Genomic DNA, 12,750 nt, shown 5'->3' with positions numbered 1-12,750 from the left:
TCTTTCTCACTTTCTTTAAATTATGATATTTCCTTTTTTTAAGGTGAAGGAGTGAAACGATAGACGTCTGTCTGTATTAATTTAGCTATTTGAAAGGTTTTTGTGGACAAATTGAACTGTAAAAGGCGCACTAAACATTAGTGGTTTCCTCAACATTTTCGATCCAGGGCTTGATTTTCCAACAACTTTTAGGTCGTTATGATAGTCGTTAAATAGAATACAATAAAGTTTCTCAAACCCTTTCTGTGCGAGCATTGCCTGCTGAAATACCGATTATCAAAGTTAAAAGGATCATTTTCCATTTGAAGACGGATATGTCGGCGAGAAGTGGACGTATCAAAGTGTATAACAAAAATTAATTAAAGGTCAATGAACAAAGCATCCGAACCTAATAGATGTATAACTAAAAAAAAAATTTGGTCCATGCCCGTAGACCAAAAACAATGAAAATATGTTTTTTGCTGGTTTTTCTAAGATTACTCAAAATCGTCGAGGCTACAAAATTGTAAGTTCCAATCCAAGAACTAGACACTTGGAGCTACCATTTCCTGTACGACCATTTTTCTAGATGTTATGGCTTTTTGAAAATTTACCCAAAAATTTGGAATTTTTATTCAACCTTTAATTTTTTTTCAAGTAGTGCATATTGTAACGAATTTAGGGAAATCCTGCATATTTCAAACCTTCTGCTAACGTTCGAATCGCTAAACTTTTGAATAAACTACTCCAATATTCAGTAAGCAAAATGGTATTTATTAGACTACTTTGAGAGTACTTCACAATTATACTTCACAACTAATTGCGTGTTTAAATCAAACTGATTCTGATTCCACAGATTGCGCTGCTTTTATGCTCTCTGTTGCCTCATCTGCATATTTCTCCAAAGAACTAGACGTTTCACCTTCTAGAATATCCTCCTTGGTACATGTATATTTGTCTTTTATGCGTTTCTCATAGTCATATACGTGTGCATGTGTGAGCAACTACTTCGGCTGATGACCATATGTGTGTTGTGTGACAGATCTCTTCGTTGCCTTGTACATAAATAAGTGTTGCTAGCTTTAATGAGTACATGCATATACGAGTGGTTGCTTCATGTTTTTTATTGTTGCGTGATTATTTACTAACAGCCTAGTGCTGTCAACATTCGCCGCAATATATATGTATGAATGCCAGCTCGCCACTCCATGAAGCCGATCTTCCCAGCTCTTTACAGCAACAGGTGAGTACTACTAACTTACGTGCACTATACTGTAATGGATTCTCATAAAACGCTTTGATTTATATTGAAAGATTGCAGAATGTAAAGTGAGGCAAACAGTTAAGATTTTCTCTACCTATGGCTCTGCCTAAGCGACGCAACACAGCAAGAGTTCTACGTAAATCCGGCCTAATGGTGACCATAACCTAAACTCGGATTTATATAGAAGGCTTTGTCAATTGCCTCTACTTTTAACAGATAAGCGCGCCATATGTTTAAAACAATCAAATATGTACCGCTCTTTATGTTCCACACCACCTAAAACATTGATTTCATCTGTCAAAAGTGAAGCACTGGACAAAGTTTTATGTAAATTCGCCTTAAATATAAGAAATAGCCCGACTCCATAACTATACACTGGGATAATGTTACTTGTTGCTTTATTTCAACCAATATTTATGATTTTTTTCAACGAAACTTGGCACACCTTCCGCGTACCATGCTGCCATGAAAAATCCGCTCACAAAATCCAGATGTTTGACAGATACCGTTAGGTGTAAGCATAGTGCTTAATCTTCCGAAGTAAATTAAAGAATATACCACAAGTTAGAGGAAAAGCTCAGCTTTTTATTATGATCTTAAATATCAAAAACATCTTATATTTCATTACTTTCCACATGTCTTTTCGCCGTCGCCCTTACTGCAACACGACTTGGCTGCCGTTCCGTTATTTTCCGTATCGTTTCCATGACAATTGCATTTGTTGTCCTTTGAACATTTGCATTTTTCATCGCATTTTTCTGGCGTGCATTTGCACTCTGCAAAATTTAAAAATATTTGCTGTTATATTTGAATTTATACTTCATGAAAAGTTTTACGTTTTTCGCATCCTTTGCACGGCATATTGAACGGAATCAATTATGTAGGGTTGGAACTATACTCAATAAATTTTTCTGAGGCAACTTATGCGCAGGTCCGATTTGCAGGGCTATACAACTTCGAGTAGTCGGTTAGGCCGGATTTACATACATAGAACTCTTGCCTCGTTGCGTCACTTTGACAATTTGACAGTACAATAAGTTAAGAATATCTTAACTTTTTCCTTCGCTTATGCCCCTATTACGGTATACAACTCAACTTAGTTGGGCTGTAATTAAAACAACTCAACTTTCAGACAACTCAGCTCCTGTTTGGTATTACGAATTACAACTTATTTCAGTTGAAGTTGAATTGGTGCTGCCAACCTAGGAAAGTGATGATTTGACAGATAAATGAACAGCTGATCAATTTGTGGCGGAAATTTAAGCATTCGCAAAAATGATTTTGTTATTTCCAGATATGATATGAAATCTATTTTATAATCGAAAATGTTGGCGATTGACATGTCGCGAATACGGAAAACATTCATTCCAATCCCTTGGAACTACCTAGCACCAAGTGAGAAAATGTTTAATTGGCATATGATGAGCTTCAAATGAAGTTATTTTGGAGATTTGAAAGGATGTATTTTGCTCATTACTAAACAAAATTAAGGACCATTTCCGCAAACGCTTTCGAGGGAAGGCTGTACCACTATTTTAAAATTATGCGCCACACTCAGACTCCTTGGTGATGCCAGCTATCAAAAATGCTGTGGAAATGATTTTGGTGTTGGACTGGTTTTAGATATTATTGAGGAGCATATTTGTGCGAAGTGGATTAAAACCCAAAGGTCAAAACTTGTATTTTACTCTAAAACAGGATTCCCAGGAGTAGTGACTAGTATTAATGGGGCTCACGTTCCAATAATTTCACCTATATTGGCTGCCTCCGAACTGCCGCCAGCCTCGTCCAACTTCGGAATGCCGCTCCATAAAGTCAAAAAGTTATTCAATGTAATCCTTCGTTTAAACGTTGTTTTTTCTCTAAAGGTGTACAAAATGGTTGATTATTGTTTGATTAAAAACGTTTAACTACCGGCTTTAAATTTTTTGTTTTTTTTTTTTGTAACTTTTTATGAGCCCGTTCACCATCCAAATCTTATCAAAGGTGGTATCAAAATACGCGTTTCGGTCTCCGTTTTTAGGATTCGAAAGCGGAAATTAAAAATTTTATTTCTGTCTAAAAATATTTACAAAAACCCACGAAATGGCCCGAGGGTCCGAAATATGAGGCCCGATCCACAGTAAAAATAACGCTGGGTGGGTTCAACGCCTTTCTGCATTAGTGTGTACAAAAAATCTGGCAAAATACAACCACATTAAAATTTGAACCGAAATGATATGACAGAAATTAAATTTTTAATTTTTGTTTTCGGATTCTTAAATCGGAGCTCAAAACGTGTCCTTTGATACCAACTTTGAAAATTTTTGTTAAAAATTGGGTGGTGAGCCGTCTTCTAAAACCTAAATTTTTTTCAAAACAACTACAAAATTGTATGAGACAACTGCTAGTAATCAGTTGTAAGATTTTGACGTCTTTGACAACTACACCAACACAAGGTTGTAAACGGCAATGCCACAAAAAGTTGTTAGACTAGACAACTCAACCGACATTTTTTGACAGGTTGAGTTGTAATCTGTAATACCAATTTGCGAAATTTCAACCCAACCAGAGTTGAGTTGTAAACGGCAATAGGAGCATTAACATTCCACAAACTATATGTGACACGGTCTATGAAAAGGTGGCTTATGAATCAAAAAATAAATTGCTAGAAACAGCTGTTAACAGCTGTTTTTTTTTTTTTTTTTGCGAGAAACAGCTCTTAACAGCTTTTTTTTTTGTGTCAAAACCACCTTTTCTTAGACCGGGTCACATATAACTATATTCAGCAAGATATACGTGCGGCCATACATTGTACTCAGTTGTCATTCAAAGCAACGTGACGAAGCGCTCTATGTAAATTTGGTATAGAGCAAGTTTACGTAGAAGTTTTCACCTCAGACTTTAACATATTGTAACGAATTTAGAGAAATTCCTCTTATTTGAAACCTTTTGCTAACGTTCGAATCGCTAAACTGTTGAATAAATAACTCAAATATTCAGTATTCAAATTGTCTTTATTATACTACTTTGAGAGTACTTCGCAATAGCTCTTACTTCACAACTAATTGCGTATTTAAATCAAACTGCTTACTGACTACTCAGCTTGTGCTGCTTTTATACTCTGTTGCCTTGTCCGCATATTTCTCCAAATGTCTAGACGTTTCTCCTTCTGAAATCTCCTACTTGGTTGCCAGCTATATGCATGTGTATTTGTAGTATATAGCCTCTCGCATAGCCATATGCGTGTGTATATGTGAGTACTACTTCGGCTGATGATTACATGTGTTTATGAGTATCTCTCCGTTGCCTTGTATGTATGTGTGTAGAAGATGATTGATTTGTTTACGTACATACGAGTGGCTGCTTAGTATCGGCTTAGTGATAGTAGTATCGCTTAGTGATACTAATATTCGTCAGAATATGTATATCTAAATGCGTACATGTTAAGGCCGTTTCGACTTTTGGTTCACACTAGGTTAGGTTAGGTTGAACTGGCCGGTCCATGAGGACCTCACATAGACTGGTTGAGTCCGTAGTGTTTGAACGAGCAAATTGAAAAAACCCTATCAAAAACCAGGAACTATGTTATAAAATAACTCCGTCCTATTGGCAAATACTAGAAGCTTCCTAGGACTTAAGTCACTTGCTGCTTTTAGATCTGACAGCTGTATCACTCCTAATAGCTGGAGTCTTAGCCTGGCAAGAGCAGAGCACGAGCACACAACGTGCTCGATCGTTTCCTCCTCCAACCCACACTTCCTACATCTGATATCACTGACCAAGCCTAATTTAAAGGCATGTGACGCCAGAAGGCAGTGTCCAGTCAGAATACCCGTCATGAGTCTACAGTCCTCTTTTTGTAATGATAGAAGCAACTTTGTTAGTCCAAGGTTGTAAGACGACACTTTACAGCCCCGCGCTTGAACCCACGCCTTTCCCGCTTGGTCGATCATGTGCACCTCTCGCCTTCGCTTAATCTCGGCCAGTCTAATTGGGACGTCTACGGAGCAAGCTTCACGGGATGCGCCCTTCTTAGCTAGTTCGTCCGCTTTTTCATTCCCATCTATTCCCATATGCCCTGGGACCCAATATAGATGTATGCTTCTCCCTGTCCCGATTCTCTCCAGAGACTGCTTACACTCTAACACGCATTTAGATGCTGTGCTATGCGTTCACACTAAGTCCTACAAACTCTGTGTAGCAAAAATGGTATCTAAAGCCCGGTAATACAATGGATAATTGGGGCACGTTGCTTCGCTTTACATTAAACAAACTTTGTGTAGCGAGATATATGTAGATGCTACCAAAGCGAACCAAGGGGCAAAGCCGTCTGTGTGTTTAGGAGCTGCAATTATTTCTTCGCTTTACATTCTGTGTGGCATAACCATGCATTGAACTCGTCTGCCAAAGATAAAGAATGGGGAAAATATTCATTGTACATCCACTTTTAGAGCGAGCTTACCAATATGCCTAGGAACCTAAGCTTAAATCAGACAAATCTTAGGGAGTGAACTCTTAACAGCTGTTGATCCTCTGTAGACTATTAATCTATCCTATTTTTAGAATTGAAATAAGAACCGAACAGGTAGGCTGGGCTTAAGTCGAGTATGCACACAAAAAATAACACTTTTCGGAGTAATATCAAAACAAATTTTGGTATTTTCAAATTTAGCACCCAAATAATGCAAGGTTTGGTGTAATTGTACATTATTTTACATTTCGAAATGATATCAAAACTAACGCTATTGCTCATTGTATTGAGTAATGCCAGATGGTAACAGCAAGCCGCAGTGGTGTGGTGGTAGCGTGATCGGCCTATTAGGCGTCCTAAGTTCAAGTCTCGTCAGAAGTAGCATCAATATTTTTTTATGTGCACAATGAATATTTTGCGCAGTGCTTCACATTGACAGGCTAGCTCAATGTATGGTTTAGGTGCGATCTTGATACCTATACGTAGGATCCGAATCCATGCGCTTTAAACTAAGGACGTTTGAACACAAATGAGTCGTTTCCAATCTGTATTACATTTTAGAAAGGTGGACGCATTTGCTATATCTCCACAGCTGTTTTCACAACTATTTAGTAATTGGTGTTAAGATCCTATACATGAGGGTGTAGGAGTATGATAAGTATAGTGATAGAGTTGGGGAAAGGGATAGGGACATGGACAGGAATATGAATACGAATAGGGAGTGGTATATGAATACAAATAGGGATAGAGATATAGATATAGAGATAGGGAAAAGGATAGGAAATACGAATAAGGATTGGAGTAGTCTGCGTTATGGATAGGGATAGGAATAATGATAGGGACAGGGATGAAAAGGAATAAGGATATGGAAAGAAATAGCGAGTGGGATTGGGATGGGAATACGAATAACGATAAGGATAAGAGAAGCGATAGGGATAGGCATATAGATAGGGATGGTCAGGGATATGGATAGGGATTAAAATTGGGATAGGTATAGAAGTGGGAATAGGGATGGAGATAGGGAAAGAGAGTGGGATTGGGACAGGAATACGAATAGGGAATAAGGCAGGAATATAGGTAGTGGTAGCAATAGCGATAGATAGGGATTAGAAATATACGCCGCCGCCGAGTGCCATAATTATCGGCGCGGCAGCGGCGGCGTTCGGAGCAGTTATTTTATCGTTGTTGTAGCGATAACGACGCTCCGGAAGATTTGGGGGTGTGTTATAGAAGTTGAAGGTTCTTTGTCGGATATATTATATATAAAATATTCGAATAAAGCACAGCTAAAAATCCAATGTTACTGAGCTCTTGAGAGAGCGCCTATAAGTATTCCATACACTTAGGATTAAAAACATATAGAATTAGTATGTACTTAATGATGTATAAAGGAATAGCAATAAAAAGGCAATACTTACAGATCAATTGCAAAGCGAGCAGCGGGGCATTCATATGGCTGAGTGAATGAATGTTGGAGATTTCGAGTTTAATACTCATCTCCTGAGAAGCTAGCTGATGAAGAAGTGAAATTGAGAAACATGTCCTAGTAACCATCGCCGTTTGTAAACTTTGTAATTTTTCTGTAATATCAATAACTAAAAAAATTATTTATTTATTTTTAAAATTTCTAAGAATTTTTTAAACAAAATGTTAAAAAAAAAACAACGAAATAAAGTGTTTGTATCAGTAAAAGTTTTTGCGGTTGCATTAATTTAGATATTTGTATGCTTATTGGTAATGGCTCTTCGTACTGATTACAACACAGAACACATGACAGGTTTAAAATCATAGCACATACGTTGCATAGGATAGCTTGAAAATTGCGTCGCCACCGGTATTTCACGAAGCCTAATAGCGATAGTTAGAGCTAGAAATGCATACAGTGATAGAAATAGGGATAAGGTTTCCAAATTGAAAAGGGTTATTATCCAAATTGAGAAAGTACCCAATTCAGATTTATATCTGCCGACAGTGATGACGCTGCCAAAGCGCCAAAGGCCAGAATCTTTCTTTGAAGACAGCAAGAATTTGTGCCCGCTTAATGCCATACAAATTTTTTTCGCCTCTGTATCGAGGCCATGAAATATACGCAGTATTCGCTAGCAATTGCATAGCCTTGAGGAGTGTTATCGATGTTGATAGTCCTTTGCCGCATGCAGATCCGTTACGTTCGGGTGCATGCTCTTGTTAGATTGCGGTTTGCATCTCCTGTTAGAATTATGTTTTCTAGCATCAGACTTAGGAAATCGTACATATTGTCACGAATATTAGAATCACTAAGTGATACTCACATCACATCGCTAGGGTGATTCTAAGCAGTATGTGCGTAAATAATTAAATCATTATGTACACATTACGACAAGCAACATTCACATACACGCAGCGGGGAAATACACATAAACACATTAATCGTCGTTTACCCACATGCATACAAGGCAGCGAAGAGATAACTCACACACAGATGTACATAGTTAGTCAACAGTCAATGTATTGCTCACATATATACACGCATATGCCTATGTGAGAGTCTATAAACTACGAATAGGTATGCATACATGTAGCTCAATTACTAGGGTAAACAAGTAGAACATTCTACAAGGAGAAACATCTGGAATATCCCAACGATGCAGCAAAGAGTATAAAAGCGGCAAAAGCGGAGTAGTCTGACTTGAGTTTGATTTAAACACGCTAACAGTTGTGAAGTATAAGTGTTATTCCAAGTAGTCTAATAAAGACCGTTTTGCATTATTAAATATTTGATTTATTTATTCGACAATTTAGCGATACGAACGTAAGAAGCAAGTTGAAAATAAGCGAAGTTACGTAAATTCGTTACAATTGGTGTCAGAAGAGGAATTGTTGAATAAATTCCGAAGATTGCGAATATATCTTGGACATGGCAAAGTTAAGTGAATTAAGGATCCATCAACTGAAAAAGGAGTTGGAAAACCGTGGATTGAATACAACCGGCAATAAGGTCGAACTTCAAGCACGGCTACGAGAGGTAATGGAGTCGGAGGGAATTAATGTGGACGATGATGTCTTTCATCCTGATGGCGACGAGACAACAACAAAAATTGAGGAGAAAACCGAAACATCGCAGACAGTTACGAGCACAGACTTAAGCATGATTTTGGCGGCAATATCTGCCCAAACATCGACAGTGTCATCTCAACTGGCAGAACAGAAAACATATATGGCATCTCAAAAGGAATCACAAGAAATGCGTATTTCAGAAATGTCGACACAGATTACATCGAAGATTGAAGCACAAGAAACGCGTATTTCAGAAATGTCGTCGCAAATGCCATCTCAACTGGAAGAACAGAAGACATATATGGCATCGCAACTAGAGTCGCAGGAGAACCGTATAACATCCAAGATTGAAGCACAAGAAACACGTATAACAGAAATTTCATCACAAATATCCACAAATATGGCATCTCAACTGGAAGAACAGAAGACATACATGATATCTAAGTTGGCTCAGCAGTTGAAAGCACAAGAGGATCGCATATTATCGCAGTTGGAGGGTTTTAGTGAACGACAAGATAAAATGAAGGCTGAGATGGATGCTTTGAAAGATCGGATTCAGGAGTTACAATTGAACCGTCCAATCACTTCAGGGTCTACTCTGAAGGTAAAATCACCAACGTTTGATGGTTCTGTTCCTTTCCAGGTATTTAAGCTTCAATTTGAGAAGACGTCAGCAGCGAACAACTGGAATGCCGAAGATAAAGTTGCAACATTGTTCGTGGCTTTAAAAGGACCAGCTGCTGAGATCCTACAGACCAACACAGAGTACGAACGTAACAGTTACGAAGCATTAATGGCTGCTGTAGAACGAAGATACGGAAGCGAACACAGGAAACAGATCTACCAAATAGAATTGCAAAACCACTACCAAAAAGCTAAAGAGACTTTGCAGGAGTTTGCTTCGGACATTGAAATATTGGCTCATCTTGCAAATGCGGATGCACCCGTGGAATACACGGAAAGAGTGAAGATTCAGAGCTTTATAAATGGCATACGGGACGTCGAAACGAAGCGAGCCACATACGCGAACCCAAAGCAAACATTTTCTGAAACGGTATCCCATGCATTGACTCAGGAAACGGCGTCACTATTGAGTAAACCAGCATACAAAGCTCATCGTGTGGAAGTAGAAAGGCCAGAGTGAGTAGATACAATTTTGAAAGCTCTGAAGGGATCACAACATAAAAATGCCGGAGTTATGAAATGTTTCAAGTGCGGTAACCCAGGTCACATTGCACGTCATTGCAGTAGCAATTCCAATAGTTCCAACAATGTGGGTGGCCGTAAACGCAGAGCTGAAGGAGATGAGAAAATCTCCAAGTCCACTCAACCGTTAAACTAAAGCGAGTCAGCCGCAAGGGGCGACAGCTGGCTCCCCCAATTGAATGCCCCATAATCTCTATCTCGCAAATTGGAAGCAGGTCAAACAATCTTACTGTAGGAGGACATGTGGATGGAAAGGAACGTTTACTGACTGTAGATACGGGTGCATCTCATTCCATTATTCGAGCGGATTTAGTGAAGAAGAAGATAAGACCATTGCATGGAGCAAGATTGCGTACAGCCACTGGAGAAGACACCACGGTCCTAGGAGAAGTAGTATGTGAAGTCGCAACTGGGAACGTCACGGTAGTATACAATTTTATAGTGGCGGAGATTGTTGATGAAATCATAATCGGAGTGGACTTCTTAATCGACCAAGGCATCAAGATCGATATGCAAAGCAAGATGATGCGATATAAGAACATGGATGTGCCACTTAATTTCGGCTACGAGAGAGGCTACAGCAGTAAACGAGTGATGGTGGAAGAGAATCAGCAAATACCACCCAAATCAGAAGCAGTCATCTGGGCAAAGGTTGATGGAGATTGTGGGACAAACAAATTGTGGGTTGTTGAAGCAGCAAACAAATCAACACCGAATGTTCTTGTAGGAAAAACCCTGGCTATGACAAAACAAGATGGACGTATTCCGGCAAGAGTACTCAATGAGTTCAATTCACCAATCAAACTTACCAAAGGAGCTATATTGGGAAGATGTCAAGAGGCTGATATAATTATTAACTGTGAGTAGCTCCAGGAGCACGTCCCAACCAGCAACAATGATCTTTCAAATGACATCATGGCATGGACGGAGGGGCTAGAGGAAGATTATTAGAGTAAAGCAAAACAACTGCTCCTAAACTACGCGAATATATTTGGCCAGGATGACTCTAAACCAGGCCGCACCAAAGTTGTGAAACATCAAATTGACACTGGAGATGCGAGGCCGATCCGTCAAGCTCCTCGTAGTGTTCTACTTGCGAAGCGGGAAGTTTTAAGTCAAATCGTGCAAGAAATGAGCGACAGTAGCGTCATCGAACCATCAGCTAGTCCATGGAGCTCACCCGTGGTACTTGTGAAAAAGAAGGATGGAAAAATGAGGTTTTGCGTGGACTACCGCAAGTTGAACGACGTTACGAAAAAGGATAGCTACCCATTGCCAAGAATTGACGATACTCTGGACTCCCTATCTGGTACGAAATGGTTTTCCACACTGGACTTGAAAAGCGGCTACTGGCAAGTGGAGGTGAAGGAGGAAGACAGAGAGAAAACAGCCTTCAGTGATGCCTTTTGGACTTTGTAATGCACCAGCTACTTTCGAGAGACTCATGGATCAGGTATTGAAAGGACTACATTGGAAAACATGCTTGGTGTACTTGGACGACATCATCGTATTGGGCAAGAACTTTGAAGAACATCTTAAAAACTTAGAGGAAGTTTTCCAGAGAATAGCTGGCGCTGGTCTGAAACTAAGTCCCAAAAAGTGTTCGTTGTTTAAAAAGGAAGTAAATTATTTGGGTCACAAGGTAACGACAGAGGGCATCTGTACTGCGAATGAAAAAATAGAAGCTGTAAAAGATTGGCCAAGACCACAGAACTTGCATGAATTAAGAAGTTTCCTTGGGCTGTGCACATATTACCGCCGATTTGTACGAAACTTTTCCAGCGTAGCCCATAGCCTTCACGAGCTTACAAGAAAAAATAAAGCTTTTCAGTGGAAAAAGGAGCAAGAAGTGGCTTTCCAAACATTGAAAGAGTGGTTGTGCACTGCCCCAATGTTGGCATATCCGATTCCAGGAGCAACGTTTATTCTAGATACCGATGCGAGTGGATATGCTATAGGAGGCGTTTTGTCACAACTGGTCGATGGACAGGAGAAGGTAGTTGCATATTACAGCCGATCAATTGGAAAACCAGAGAGGAACTATTGCGTTACACGGAGAGAACTATTAGCATTGGTAGAGTGCATTAAACATTTTCATAAATACCTCTACTGGCAGCGATTCCGCGCCAGGACAGATCACGCAGCGTTGAAATGGCTCCTGCAGTTCCGTAACCCAGGAGGTCAATTGGCACGGTGGATCGAGCGACTACAAAGCTATGACTTTTTCATTGAGCATCGAAAAGGTAGTACCCATGGAAATGCTGATGCAATGTCACGAAGACCATGTAGTTTGGAATGTAAACACTGCTCAAAAGCTGAGGCTAAGGAAGACATTATAGATGTTCGGCGTATGACTATGACGTGTTCGGATGACTGGGACATGGAACAGCTAAGGAAGTGTTAGCTAGAAGATTCAGATCTGTCCCATGTTATGCACGGGCTCGAACGAAATGAGAGACCGAATAAAGAGATGTCAGCAGAAAGTCCTATTGTGAAGTCATATTGGGCCCAGTGGAATAGTTTACAATTGATATCCGGTTGCCTGTATCGAATACGAGAGAGTGAGGACGGCCAGTGCAAGAAGAAACTGATAGTTGTTCCCAGGAAAAGGATTCCTGACGTTCTCAACGAGCTACATAATGGTCCAAGTGGAGGTCATCTGGGAATCACGAAAACGCTCGAGAAGATTAAACAGATATTCTATTGGGTTGGTTGCTGTCAGTCGGTCACTAAGTGGATTGCCAACTGCGAGGTTTGCAGCAGAGCCAAAGGGCCCAGAACACGAAGTCATGGCCAGATGAAGCAATATAAC

The 12,750-nt window shown here is 39.6% G+C and overlaps 1 protein-coding gene across 2 annotated transcripts in view; it reads right to left on the bottom strand.

Annotated features, from left to right (window-relative positions):
* The window catches only part of yem (yemanuclein), a 123,827-nt gene that overhangs the window by 14,168 nt on the left and 96,909 nt on the right, over positions 1–12,750 (bottom strand). Inside the window, exon 9 of one of the 2 annotated variants that reach the window (XR_010948971.1) lies at positions 7,136–7,276. The exons of the other annotated variant lie outside the window; for it this stretch is intronic. The gene's annotated coding sequence lies outside the window, so the exon portion shown is untranslated. Of the gene's footprint in view, positions 1–7,135; positions 7,277–12,750 lie in introns of those variants that run through there. 2 annotated transcript variants of the gene reach the window in all.

The sequence above is a fragment of the Eurosta solidaginis genome, chromosome 1, assembly GCF_040869045.1.
Source record: "Eurosta solidaginis isolate ZX-2024a chromosome 1, ASM4086904v1, whole genome shotgun sequence".
In the NCBI taxonomy this organism is placed as follows: Eukaryota; Metazoa; Arthropoda; class Insecta; order Diptera; family Tephritidae; genus Eurosta; species Eurosta solidaginis.
This window is presented reverse-complemented; position numbering and strand designations above follow the sequence as displayed.